Source organism: Chrysochloris asiatica, unplaced genomic scaffold (assembly GCF_000296735.1).
Source record: "Chrysochloris asiatica unplaced genomic scaffold, ChrAsi1.0 scaffold00006, whole genome shotgun sequence".
In the NCBI taxonomy this organism is placed as follows: Eukaryota; Metazoa; Chordata; class Mammalia; order Afrosoricida; family Chrysochloridae; genus Chrysochloris; species Chrysochloris asiatica.
The window spans coordinates 275,696-291,195 of NW_006408524.1; the positions used below are offsets into that span (position 1 = coordinate 275,696).

Consider the following 15,500-nt stretch of genomic DNA (forward strand, 5'->3'; position numbering starts at 1 on the left):
ACTTGGGACAACGGAAAAGCAGAGATTTCCAGGTAATATATGTCCAAGTCCAGTGACCTTGGATGTTAAAATGTGCTGCGCCCACTAAGTTAATGCATTTCTTTGAACCTCTCCTGCCTCGTTCGCTATGTTCTATGCCGCAAAAGTCAGAGGTGACATTGACGTTGTGATGTGACACAGGAGACAAACCACCCTTGCACATACTCACCACAACATTTATAAATCAAGATACTGTGATAAAGACCTGATTCTATAAAACACTTTTCAAGAAGGCAATGGTAGCAGAGTGACAAGGCTAAATGAAGTTCAAATTTGAAAGAAAAAGTAGATACTAAAAGGAAATATGGAGAAGTAGGACAACAATCAATACAATGTAATGACATCCTTGGACAGGCGTCTTTGCTCCTGACAATAACTGCTGGCTATGAATAGACACTGTTCTCAGCTCATTTTCATTTTCAACTATAAAGTGCATCAATTCTCCTGTATAGTGAAACATAAACTAAAACTTCCACACAGTAATAAAAAAATAAAACCACTGCTACACTGCCAGCCATATATTGTTATGGACATCCAGTTAAGAATGATACATCCTGACTGAATAATTTGTTGTTGTTCAGTGCCACTGAGTCAGTACCAACTCATAGTGACCCTATGCACAACAGAATGAAACATGGCCCGATCCTGGGCCAACCTCACAATTGTTGCTACACTTGAGCCAATTGATGCTGCCACTTTGCCAATCCATCTCGCTGAGGGCCTTCCTCTTTTTTGCTTACCCTCCACCTTACCAAACATTATCTCCTTCTCCAGCGACTAGTCCCTCCTGACAGTATGTCCAAAGTATGAGATGAAGGTTGGCCATCCTGGCCTCCAAAGAGCACTCTGGCTGCACTTCTTCCAACACAGATCCGTTTGTTCTAATGACAGCCCATGGAACTTTCAATATTCTCCTCCAACACCATAACTCAAAAGCATCAATTCTTCTACAGTCTTCCTTATTCACTGTCCAGCTTTTGCAAGCATATGAGGTCAGGCGTGCCTTAGTCCTCAAGTTGACATCTTTGCTCTTCAACACTTTAAAAAGGTCTTGTACAGCTGATTTGCTTAATGCAATACATCGATTGATTTCTTGGCCAAATCACTTAGATGATTTGTAATTGAAAGAGAGAGAGATAAACATATTGTTTACTAATCCTAAAACAATCCATGTTTTCCTGAAACAATGTGCAGGACCTCAGGTCGATGAGTGAGATGCAAGAATTTTTCACTCATTTTGTTCAGGTTTCCAAGGAATGTATATGGAGAAGTCATCATCAATTCAAGCATGTTCATATGAGCAGTTCCAGAAACTGGCTACCAAGTTGAACTGTCAACAAACAAGAAAGGCTGTCAACTCTTGGGGCATCCAGGGCCACATCATTGAGAGGAGTGAGCCAACACGTTGAAGAATTGGAAGTTTGCATGCAATATGTGACCCTATTGATAAGACCAGGGCATCATGGCTAAAATATACTGATCTGCCATGGAATATCCATACCCAGTGCCTGGAGACCACTCTATAATTAGTGAATCCTTTGTCTCCCTTGAACTGAGAGAAAACCTGGTAAGTCCTATGGACATTTGCTATTCCATAGAGAACATCTCTTAACAAATGTAAGAGCACAGAGATGCACACTTGTAAAGCTCACAGGTAGAACACAGGCAACAATCACAATGCATCTAGTTCCCAGATGTGTGGCTTACATCTTTATTTCATTGACTTTCAATAGATCTGGATGATGCATCCATGCACGATTGGTATTATACATATATATCAGTGTCTATTAGAGCACTTTGTGTTTTCAACAAAGTTGTTGTTGTTGTTTAGTGCTGTTGAGTCATAGTGCTGTCAATTGCAACCCATAGTGATCTGGTATAGGGTTTCCGAGGAGCAGCTAGTGAGCTTGAACTGCTGACCTTGCAGTTCAAATGGCTTTGCAGTTTTATGCATTAACTCACAGAGCAACAAGGTGTTGTTGTTGTTAAGTGCCATCAAGTCAGTTCCAACCCATCGTGACCCCGTATAGGGTTTCTGAGGAGCAGCTGGTGAGCTTGAACCACTGACCTTGCAGTTCAAATGGCTTTGCAGTCTGGTGCATTAACCCACAGCGCCACACCAGGACTCCAGAGTAACAAGGAAAGAACCAGGAAATCAGTGAATTTAGCATGGGAGCCATTGAAAGCACAGACTTCCAATAAACATATGTTCATCTCTTGGAAGTGCAGATACTAAATGTGCTGTGCCCACAGGTAAACACATTTCTTTGAACCTTTCCTTCCTCATTCTCTACATTCTAACCTAAGAAGTTCTGAAATGACAGTGAGGTTGGACTTGTGAAAACATGGGGGGAAAAAAACCACCATTTCATAGTCATTTCAAAACCCTTATAGGTCTACACATTGTGATAAAAGACTTGATACTATAATACATTTCTCAAAAGGCAAAAGGTGCTAGGATGGCAAGACCAAATGCTATTCAAATTCTGAACAGATAAATCATTACTAAAATGCATATGGTAAACGAGGGCATCTTCAACACCATAAGAAGACATCTATGGCAGGTATCTTGCTTCTGAGAAAAATTGTTGGCTCTGAATGGATTATATTCCCACTTACTTTCTCTTTTGAAAATCAAAGTCAATCAATGCTGTGGGAGAGAAACATAAAATTCACCTCTGCACATTACTCAAAAAAGAAAAGAGAAAAAAAAAATCACTGTGATATTTCCTAACTGGAAGAAGAATGTATAAATATATCATTTATCAATCATAAAACAGCTAAACCATTATTACACACACAGAATGACCTAGAAAAAAGGAAAGATGCCCACAATTAAGAGAATTTCTGCTTACGAATTGGGCTGCTAACCTCAACGTCAGCAGTTCGAAACTACCAGCTGTTCCATAGGAGAAAGATGAGGCTTTCTGCTCCCGTAAAGATTGCAGCCTCAGAAACCCTCTGCTGGGTCACTATGAGTTGAAACTGACTCCATGGTACTTAACAACACCAACAAACTCATTATCATCCCATGGTTTGAATTTGCAAAACTCTACATGGCCTCTACCTGCCTGCCACCTTGCGTCCCCACATGTATATGCCTAATCTCAGCTATTCTGCCAAAGACCCCCTGAGCACTAACCTAGTCCCAAGCACAGCCCCATTTCTGCTATGACAAGATGAAAGAAATGATCATAACTGAGAAAAAAATTGCCAAATTGCTGGCACAAGTGTGCACCGGTGGTAAAGGAACTGCTTGGACATAGAAGAAGGTGGCTCAGAGAACAGCTAGAGCAGGTGATAAAATAAAACTTCAGTTTTCTGTAAAGAAATTGGGGGTAAACATATCTCTTGTATTGAAGAGGTGATATGCTCACAAACCAAGGGACAGTGATCCACATTTACAATCCTCCAGTTCAGGCATCTCTGGCAGTGAACACTTCCACCTAATGGTCACGCTGAGACAAAGAGCTGACAGAAATGCTCCCCAGCTTGGCGCAGAGAGTCAGACTAGTTTAAGAAGACTGGCTGAAGCTCTGCCCAAACAATCTGTGGCTGGAAAAGCACCACTTGCTACTGGAGAGGATGATGATGATGAAGTTGCAGATCTTGTGGAGAATTATGATGAGGCATCCAAGAACAAGGTTAGCTGATTCGAGTTAACTTCTGAAGAAGATAAAACTTGAAGAAGTTATGTGGTGCTGCTATTTTATACTATGACTACTTTATCTACTTGTTTCATTTATGGATCTGATAAAATCTACATCTTTAATATTTTTAAGCCCAAGTCCTTTAGACATTGCTACACTTTTCAGTTTTTTCTTATACAAAATTCATTATTTGCAGCCAATTATGCTGAAGAAGCCTGGGAATGAGTTTTGAAACAAATGTTAATAAAGTTATTTGCCTAGTTAAAAATAAAACAAAACAAAACTCTACATGGCTAATCAGCTTCTCTTCCAGGAAGGACTAAGTATATGGATAAGACACCACATGTCAGTCATATCTGGAGAAATACAGGGTTTCAACAAAGAACACTTTCACTGAAAACCCACAGAAGCACAGAGGATAACTTAGGAGACAAATGTGGGGTTTGACCTAGATCGTATTTTAGCAGGCAAGATTATTCCTATGGATGTCACCTGAGCTCACACTGCAGGAATATAATCATTAGGAAATAAAAGGCAATAGACCAAAATGCGTTCATTCCTTAACATGAGCACATTTCATAACAGGAATTGTATCTTGAACTCCTTTTCTCCAAAGCAAAGAACGTAAAAACCAAGGACAACCCCAGGCACACAGAATCTAATGAATTACCTTCAAATATGCATCATCATTTCACCCACAAGATCCTCTTCTTTCTGCCAAAGATCACCAGTCATCATGGAACTTCATGATAGCTACACAAAAACAATGGTAAGGAACCAAGTGCTGGGATTCTGATGATGCTTGGTATGAGTATGGCTCCATGATCTTCCAATTGGCTTTCAATTTCCTGCCTCGTGACTGACACGTCTGTCCATTTTTCAAGTCCAAAATATGAAAAAAAATCTTGCTTGATGCATGACCACATGCTCCGATGGTTTCAGAGGAACTCTTGACATTTATTAGTGATGGACACCTAGTGGGAACACCTGATACAAAAAATGCCAAAAGGACCTCATGTTATGGAATCAAAGCTCTATGGGGCTGGAAGTTTATGGGCACAGAGATGGGTTAAAATGCAGGGAAACTGGTTCTTAAAGAATGACTATTCAACCATGTAATCATCTAACTCACGGACATCTGTAAATTTGGATTTTTCTCAAGAGTACAGAAATGGGGAAGTACACAAGGTCTCATGGTATTTTGGACAGAAAGCCTTCACAATGGCGCTTCCCCTCACATATGATTTCCTAAGAAACCGACAATGTGCTAGACCTCTGCTACCTGAGTGAGATGGTAAGGACTTTTCATTCATTTTGTTCAGATTTCCAAAGACTGTATATGGAAAAGTTATCATCGATCAAACACAATCGTATTCAGTAAGTGGCTCCAGGTATTGACTGCTTGGTTGAACAGCCTGAATTAAAGAGTCTGGAAGTTGTTGGAGAAACCAGGCCCATGTAGGAGTGAGCCAACCAGGAGTGAGCAAACCCATTAAAGAAGTGGATGATCTCATACCATTGAAGACAGGAGTATAAATGAGAACATGTATACCAATGGACCCTATTGAAAAGGCAAGAGCATAACGGCCCAAATATACTGTCCTGCCATGGAATAGCCACTCCCATTGCATGAATTCCATTCTCAAATGAATCAATTCTTTGCTTCTCTGGGATTGAACAAAAATATGGAATGTCCTACGGCCAGTTGACATTCCATTGAAAACATTTCCTCCTGACAAGTCAAAAAGCTGAGTGATATACACTTGAGAAACACACATGTATAATACAGGCAACAATCTTTATTCATTGGGTTCTTAGAAGTGTGTCTTGCATCTATATTTCATTGACTTTCCATGTATCTGGATGAAGGTATTTATGCATAATTGCCATTATATATCCCCACCAGGGTTTCTTAGTGCAATTTTGTGTTTTCCCCAAGGTAAGCAACAGGAACTCAATGTTTTCTTTTGAACAATGTGACAGTCACAAACTTCACATGGGGACAACCAAAAAGCACAGGTTTTTCTGAAACATATGCCCATCTCCAGTAACCTTGGAGGCTAAAAAGTACTGCACCCACTAAGTTAATACATTTCTTTGAACCTCTCCCTACTTCATTCTCTACATTCTACCCTGCGAAAGTCAGTAGTGACAGTCACAGATTATTTCCTTGCTTAAAAAGGAATATGTAACTTTATGATTTATGTGGAACTGTAGGATAAGCACTGGACCACAAGGTCAGTTTGATGAGCAAGGTAGTGATTCAAACCCACCAGCCACCCTCGGAAACCATACACAGGGTCCCTATAAGTCAGAACTGATTCAACAATACGTAAGAATAACAACAAGCAAACAGTTGACTCTATACAACTACAGAAGGACCTAGAAAGAATAATGACACCCATAATTAAGAGGAACTTAAACTTCTATCATTTCCGGGATATGAATTAGCAAATCACTTCATGGCTCATCAACATGTTCCTAGCAAGACTAATCACATGGATTGGGAGCCAGGTTTCAACCATATCTGAAGGAATACAGGTATACTCCACAAAGAACACCTTCACTGAAGGACCACAGAAGCATGTAGGACAATTTAAGACACAAATGTGCATTTCTAACTGGGTAAAAATATTGGTAGGCAGGACTATGTCTATATGTATCAACTCATACCTTACCTTGGGATATAATTTATGGGAGCAACGTTCAAAGGAGACAGGAGGTTCAGGTGCAGAGAGACCATGTTCACATGGCCATGATGACCTGCAAAGAGCAAACATTCCACCTAGTAATCTTCTACTTGCGAAATTATGGAATTTGGGATTTAGCAGATATACAAATCTGGTGCAGACAGAAGGTCTGGTGGTATGACGGACAGCAACACTACCAATAGATGATTTCAGTCACCCTAGATTTCCCAAAAATCACACAATGTGCTGGACCTCAGCTCGATGAGTGAGACGGTAAGGAGTTTTCACTCATTTTGTTCAGATTTCCAAGGAATGTATATGGAGAAGTCATCATTGATCCAGGCACATTCATCTGCAGTCTTTGGTTCCAGATGTTAGCTGTCTGGTTAAACACCCACACACTAAAGGTTGTCAGCTCTTTAAGCATTTACAGTCATGTCATTGAATGAGGAGAAGGCCAAACATTAAAGAACTGGAAATTTGACTGCCATCCCCACAACCATCATAAGATATTCAAGCCTATACAATACTTTAAAGTGTTGAAGAGCAAAGATGGCAGTTTGAAGACTAAGGTGCACCTGACCCAAGCCACGGTATTTTCAATAACCTCATATGCATGTGAAAGTTGGACAGTGAGTAAGGAAGACCGTAGAAGACTTGATGCATTTGATTTATGGTGTTGGAGAATACTGAAAGTGCCATGGGCTGTCAGAAGAATGACTAGATCTGTGTTGGAAGAAGTACAACCAGAGTGCTCCTTGGAAGTCAGGATGGTCAGACCCTGTCTTTCATACTTTGGACATATTGTCAGGAAAGACTTGTCACTGAAGAGGAATAACATGTTTGGTAAAGAGGAGGGTCAGAGAAAACAAGGAAGACCCCTCAAATGAGATGGATTGGCTCAGTGGCAGAGTCAGTGGACTCAAGCCTAGAAACTATTGTGATGGCCAAGGACTGAGCAGTGTTTCATTCTGGTGTGCATAGGATCACTTGCATCAGTACTGACTAGATGGCACCCAACAACAACAACATAGAACCCTACTGATAAGATCAGATTATGCTGGTCCAAATACACTGACCTGCCATGGACTATTCATCCACATCGCTGGAACACCAGTCCAAAATTAGTGAATCCTTTCTCTCAATTGGGTTTAAAGAAAATCTGGAATGTCCTCTGGGTCACATGACTTTCCACATTGAAAACCTCCTCCTGACAAGTGATAGAGCACAGAAATATACACTAGCGAAACACACACAGGTAGAACATAGACAATCATCTTAATGCATCTAGATCTGAGATATATAGCTTACATCTGTATTTCAAACACAGGCACATTGGCCCTCATGGAGCAAATATTCAACCAAGTAATTTTCTACTTATGGAAATCTCTAAGTTTGGATTTGGCATGAGTACAAATCTGGTGAATAACAGAGGGTAGTTGGTATGAGGGACAGGAAAGTACCAAATGTATGTTTTCCCTCTTCCATGCATCCCTGAAACAATGTGTTGGACCTCAGGTCAATGAATGAGACGGCAAAGAGTTTTCACTCATTTTGTTCAGATTTCCAAGGAATGTATAAGCAGTAGTCATCATCGATCCAAGCACATTCATATGTACTGAGTGGTTCCAGAAACTAGCTACCTGGTTGAACACTCAACAGATAAGAAAGGCAGTCAGCTCTTGGAGCATCCAGGGTCAAGTCATTGAGAGGAGTAAACCAACCCACTGAAGAAGTAGGAGTTTGTACGTAATTCACAAAATGAGAAGAAATTAGTATATACAAGTCAATAGGACCCTATTGTTAAGACCACAGCATCATAGCCAAAATATACTGACCTGCCATGGAATATCCACACCCACAGCATGGAAACGAGTCTGAAATTAGTGAATCCTTTGTCTCTCTGGAACTGAAAGAAAATCTGGTAAGTCCTACAGAATATTTGCTTGTCCAATGAGAACATGTCCTATCAAACTTAATAGCACAGAGATGGACACTTGTGAAACTCACATCTAGTTCCCAGATGTGTGACTCACATCTTTATTTCATTGACATACAACGCATCAGGGTAAACACAATCAAGCATGATTGGCATTATATGTATGTATCAGTGTCTACCAGAGCACTTTGTGTTTTCAATAAGGTTAAGAACCAGTGATTTTTTTCCCCCCTCAACAATATTGCTGTCAGGATTTTTACATGGAACCTCCAGAGAAGCACAGATTTCCAAAAAATGTATGCCCATCTCTTGGAAACTGTGGATGGTAAAAAGTAAACACATTTCAGTAAAGCTCTCCTGCCACATTCTCTACATTCCAGCCTACAAAGGTCTGAAATGACAGTGAGGTTGTGACTCGTGAAGACACGGAGATCAACCATCCTTATACAGCCATCCCAAATCACTTATTAGTCAACACACCGAAATAAAAGATTTGACACTACAAAACATTTGCCACAAAGCAAAAGCTGCCAGATTGACAAGGCCACATGTGACTCAAATTTTGAACATATAAATCATTACTACAATGAATATAGCAAACTAGGACATTTTCAACACCATGACAAGACCTCTTTGGCAGGTTATCTTGCTCCTGACAAAAATTGCAAGATCTCCATTGAGTCTATTCCCACATCCTTTCTTTTTAAAAAATCAAAGTGCATCATTGCTATGGGATGGAAACATGCAATCCACCATTCTCAAGCTAATGAAATAAATAAATAAACACAAAACCACTGCCCAAACACCAACTATATGCCTCGATGGACTAACATTTAGGATGGATACTTCTGAAACCAAACTTAAAATCACTGTGATGTTTAATAGCTGAAAGAAGAATATATAAATATATCATTTACCTATCATAAAACAGTTAAACCATTACAAACATAGAAAGATCTAGAAAAAAATGAATGACACCCACAATAAAGAGGATTTCAAGGAAGTTAAACTCAGTATCCTTTAGTTGTTTTGAATTCATAAATCCCTACACGGCTCAACTTCACTACCAGGAAGGACTAGGCACATTGACAATGCACCACATGTCAGCCAGATCTGGAGGAATATAGGAATTCAACAAAGGGCACCTTCACTGAAAACTACAGAAGTGTGGAGGATAACATAGGAGACATATGTGGAGTTCCACATTTGTGGCGTTGGAAGTTAACGTGGTGGAAGTTTGAACTGCAATGTTGATGGTTCAAGGTCACCAACCACTGCTCTGAAACCCTATATAGGGTCACTATGAGTGAAAACTGACTTGACAGCACTTAACAACAACAACAACAACAATCTAAAAGTATATTTCAGCGGGCAAGATGATGCCTATGGAGATCACCTGAGCTCACACCTCAGGAATAGAAGCATTAGGAAAGAAAAAGCAATAGACCAAAATTCATCCATTCCTGAACACCAGCACATTCCAGAAGAAGAATTTTATTTAGTAAAAATAGGAAATATTTACTGCTTATTTCCAAAGAAACAGCACACAAACCCAAGACAACACATAGGCACACAGAACTGGATGGAGCAAACTTAAAGATATACCATTATTTCATCCACAAGATCCCCTCATTTCTTTCTGCCAAAGACCACCAATCATCATGGAACACTGAGATATCTACACAAAAATACTGGCAAGGAACCAAGGGCCTGGATTCTGTTCATGCTTGGTACATGCAGCTCCAAGACCATCAAACATGCTTTTTATTTTCAGCACCATGATTGACACGCTTTTATATTTCCCAAGTACAGGCAAAGAAAAGATCTTGCTTGTTGAATTACTTCATGCTCTAATCAATGCTTCTGAGGCACTCTTGGCTTTTGTTAGCGATGGAGAGCTAAGAGGAACACCTGATACAAAAACTGCCAAAATGTCCTTATGGAATCACAGCTCAAAGGGCCTGAAGTTTAGGTGCACAGAGTGCATGTTAAAATACAGGGAAACTGAGTCTCAAAGAGCAACCACTCAACCATGTAATTATCTACTCCTGGACATCTATAAGATTGGATTTGTCAAGAGTACAGTACTGGTGATTTACACAAGGTCTGGTGGGTAGTTTGGACAGGAGTCCTCCACAATGGATGTTTCCCCTCATGTATGATTTCTTAAGAAATAGACAACGTGCTGGACCTCAGGTTGATGAGTGAGACAGTAAGGAGTTTTCACTCATTTTGTTCAGATTTCCAAGGAATGTATATGGAGAAGTTATCATCGATCCAAGCACTTTCGTATGTACTGAGTGGTACCAGAAATTAGCTATCTAGTTGAACACTCAGCAGACAAGAAAGGCTGTCAGCTCTTGGGGCATCCAAGGACAAGTCATTGAGAGGAGTGAATCAACCCACTGAATAAGTGGAAGTTTGCATGCAATTCACAACAGAGAAGAAATTGGTATGTGTGGACCAATGGGACCCTACTGATAAGACCAGAGTATCATGGCCAAAATATACTGACCTGCCATGGAATACCCACACCCACTGCATGGAGACCAATCTGACATTAGTGCATCCTTTGTCTCCCTGGAACTGAAAGACAATCTGGTAAGTCCTAAAGTATATTTGCTTTCCATCAAAAACATCTCCCAACAAATGTAAGAGCACAGAGAGGCACACTTGAGAAATTCTCAGGGAGAATATAGGTAAGAATCATAATGCATATGCTTCCTAGATGTGTTCATCTTTATTTCACTGACTTTCAATGTTTCTGGATGGATGTATTCAGGCACGATTAGCATTGTATATATGTAACAGTGTCACTTAAAACACTTTTGTGTTTTCAGCAAGGTAAGAAGCTCTGGTAGCATAATGATTACGAATCGGGCTGTGAACCTCAAGGTCAGCAGTTCGAAACTACCAGTGGTTCCGCGGGAGAAAGATGAGTCGGTCTGCTCCCGTAAAGATTTACAGCCTCAGAAACCCTGTACAGGGTCGCTATGGGTCGGAACTGACTCAACAGCACTTAACAACAACAACAAGAAGCAGGAAATTAATGAATGTTTTCTTCTGAACAATATAGCTGTCAGGAATTTAACATGGGAACCCCTGAAAGCACAGAATCCCAATAAACATGTGATCATCAGTTGGAACTTTGGACACTAAATGTGTTGCACCCATTTTGTAAACACATTTCTTCGAAGTTCTCCTGCCACATTCTCTACATTCTATCCTACAAAGTTCTGCAATGACAGTGAGGTTGTGACTTGTGAAGACACAGGGATAAACCACCCTTGCACAGCCAAGCCAAATCACTTATTAGTCTACACACTGTGATAAAAGACTTGATAAACATTTGCCAAGAAGCTAAGGCTGCCAGATTCACAAGGCCAAATGTGACTCAAAATTTTAATCATGTAAATCATTACTGAAATCTATATGGCAAACAAGGACATTTTGAATGCCATGACAAGACTTCTTTTGCTCCTGACAAAAATGGCAAGTTCTCCATGGAGTCTGCTCCCACTTCCTTTCCCTTTTGAAAATCAAAAGTCATCAATGTTATGGGAGGGAAACATATAACCCACCCCTGCATACTAATAATAAATGAACACAAAACCACTATCAAACCACCAACCATATATCTCCATGGTCTAACAATTAGGATGAATACTTCCTAAAACTGAAAGTTAAAAGCACCATGATGTTTCCTAACTGAAGGAGTAAATATATAAATATATCATTTGCCAACTGTAAAACAGCTAAACAGTTACAAACATAGAAAGACCTAGAAAAAAAGAATGCTGCCCATGAGTAAGAGGATTTCAAGGAAGTTACACTCTATATCATTCCACATTTGTCAAATTTGCAAATTTCTACATGGCTCATCAATTTCTCTTCCAGGAAGGACTAAGCATATGGATAAGGCTCCACATGTCAGCCATATCTGGACAAATATAGGGATGCAACAAGGAACACCTTCACTGAAAACCCACGGAAGTGTGGAGGATAACTTAGGAGATAAATGTGGGTTCTACCTAGATGCATATGTTAGCAAGCAAGAGGATGCCTGTGGATGTCACCTGAACTAACACCTCAGGAACAGAAGCATTAGGAAAAAAAAGGCAATAACTCAAAATTCATCCATTCATGAAGACCAACACATTCCATAATAGGAATTGTATCTCAAACTCCATATCTCCAATACAAAAACCAAGGACAACCTCAGGCACCCAGAAACACATGTTGTTGTTATTGTTAAGTGCCGTCAAGTCGGTTCTGACCCATAGCGACCCTGTACAGGGTTTCTGAGGGTGTAAATCTTTATGGGAGTAGAAAGCCTCATCTTTCACATGAAGCAACTTTAAAGACGCACCAGCATTTCACCTACTAGCTCCCCTCTTTTCTTTATGTCAAGACCATGTCATCATGGCTTTATGATAGCTACACAAAGACAATGGTAAGGAACCAAGTGCTCACAGGCTTTTCATGCTTGGTACGAGTATGGCTCCATGACCATAAAGCTTGCTTTTAATTTGCTCTCTCATGACTAAGGAACCAAGTGCTCACAGGCTTTTCATGCTTGGTACGAGTATGGCTCCATGACCATAAAGCTTGCTTTTAATTTGCTCTCTCATGACTGATGCATTTTTTCCATTTCTCAAGTACAAAATCAGAAAAGATTTGGCTTGTTGCATAACCTCAGGCTCTACTCATGGCTTCCGAGGTATTCTTGACTTTCATCAGCAGTGGAGTGCTATGTGAACCCCTGATACAAACAATGCCTAAATGGCCTCATGGAATCGTAGATCTAAGGGGTCTGGAAATTTGGTAGCACAGAGAACATGCTAAAATGCAGGGAGGAAAGCTGAATCTCAAAAAATGACCATTCAACCATGTAACTACTCCTGAACATCTACAAGATTGGATTTGTCAAGAGTACAGAACTGGTGGATTTACATAAGGGCTGGTGGGTAGTTTGGACAGGAGTCCTCCACAATGGATGTTTCCCTCATGTATGATTTCCTAAGAAACAGACAACGTGCTGGACCTCAGTTCGATGAGTGAAGACGGTATGGAGTTTTCACTCATTTTGTTCAGATTTCCAAGGAATGTATATGGAGAAGTCAACATCGAACCAAGCACAATCATATTTAGTATGTAGTCCCAGGTATTGGCATGTTGGTTGAACAGTAAAGTAAATAAAACTGAAGTCTGTCAGTTGTTGGGGTGACCAGGCCCATGCAATTGAGAGAGGAGTGAACCATCCCATTCAAGGAGTGGATATAGGTCAACCCATTCAAGACTCAGGAATAAATGAGAATGTATAATCCTAATAGACCCCACTGATAAGACCACGGCCCAAACATACTGACCTGCCATGAATGTCTACTCTCATTGCATGAACTCCATTTTGAAATTAGTGAATACTTTGTTTCTTTGGGATTGAACAAAAATCTGGAATGTCCTCTGGGTCATCTGCCTTTCCATTCATTGGAACATTTCCTCCTAACAATTGAAAGAACACAGAGATACACACTTGAGAAACATACTGGTATAACATTGGCAATAGTCTTACTGCAGCTAGTTCTCAGAAGTACAGCTTATATCTGGATATCTTTGACTTTCATGTATCTGGATGAAGGCATTTATATAAAATCACCATTATATATTACACACATCAGGGTTTATTAGCACAATTTTGTTTTCCCATAGTTAAGAAACAGGGACTTAATGCTTTCCTTTGAACAATCTGAGTGTCACGAACTTCACTTGGGAACAATGGAAAAGCATAGCTTTCAAGGAGACATATGTCTATTGCTAGTAAACCTGGATGCTAAAATGTGCTGCACTCACTAAGTTAATGCATTTCTTTTAACCTCTCCTGCCTCATTCTCTACTTTCTACCCCTCAAAGGTCAGAGGTGACAGTAATGTTGTGACTTAGGAGACATGGGATATATACCGCCCGTGCACAGCCACAATAGACCACTTGTAAGTCTAGATAGTGTAAAAAAAATATGAGACTTGATAAAACATTTGTCAAGAAGCAAAAGGGACCAGACTGACTAGACCAAATGTGATTCAAATTTTGAATACAGAAATCATTACTAAAATGAATTACGGCAAAATAAGACAAGATTCATCTTCATCGCAAAACCTTTATGGCATGCATATTGCTCCTGAACAAAAATTGCTAGCTCTGAATACAGTCCATTCCAACTATATATCCTTTTTGAAAATAAAGGTCATTAATGTTTCAGAGGAAACCTTTAAACATACATTCTACCAAATACTCAACAAAAAAGAAAAAGAAAACAAAAAACAACAACCATACCACCAACCATATATCTCTATGGTCTACCAATTAGGATAGCTATTTCTCTGACTGAAAGCTAAAATCACTGTGATTTTAAATTGAAAGAGGAGTATAAAAATGTATCAATTATCAACAGGAAAACAACTAAACCACAACAACCACAGAAAGACCTAGAAAAAAATGAATGATGCAAAAATTATGAATATTTCAAGGAAGTTAAACTCCATATCAATCCTTGATTGTGAATGACTAAATCTCTACATAGCTTATCAACTTCTCTTCTAGGAAGGACTAAGCATATGAATAAGACACCATCTGTCAGCCATATCTGGAGGAACATAGGGCTTTGACAAAAAACACCTTCACAGAGGAACTACTGAAGAATGTGGGATAACTTAGAAGACAAATGGGGGTTTTACCCATACATAAATATGAGCAGGCCAGAATATGCCTACAAATAACAAGTGAGTTCACATTATAGGAATATAAGCATTATGAAATAAAAGGCGAAAGATCAAATACACCCATATTCCATAACAGGAATTTTATCTAGAACTCCTTGTCTCCAAAGCAAAAGCACACAAAAACCAAGGCAAACCACAGGCACATAGACTTAGCTGAACCACCATTAAAGATTCATCATCATTTCACCCACAAATCAATCACCTCTTATTCCTCTGCCAAAGACCACCAGTCACCATGGCACTTATAATACGTATACAAAGACAATGTTAAGGAACCAAGTCCCTGGATTCTGTTCATGCTTGGTACAAGTGCAGCTCCATGACTATCAAACTTGCTTTTAATTCTCTGCCTCATGACTGAAACATTTTTCCATTACTTGTAGTACAAGAAAAGATCTTGCTTGTT

The 15,500-nt window shown here is 39.7% G+C and overlaps 1 pseudogene; it reads left to right on the forward strand.

Moving 5' to 3' along the window:
• Nucleotides 1-3,218: 3,218 nt before the first annotated feature.
• On the forward strand, nucleotides 3,219-3,692 carry LOC102841008 (annotated as a pseudogene).
• Nucleotides 3,693-15,500: the final 11,808 nt, after the last annotated feature.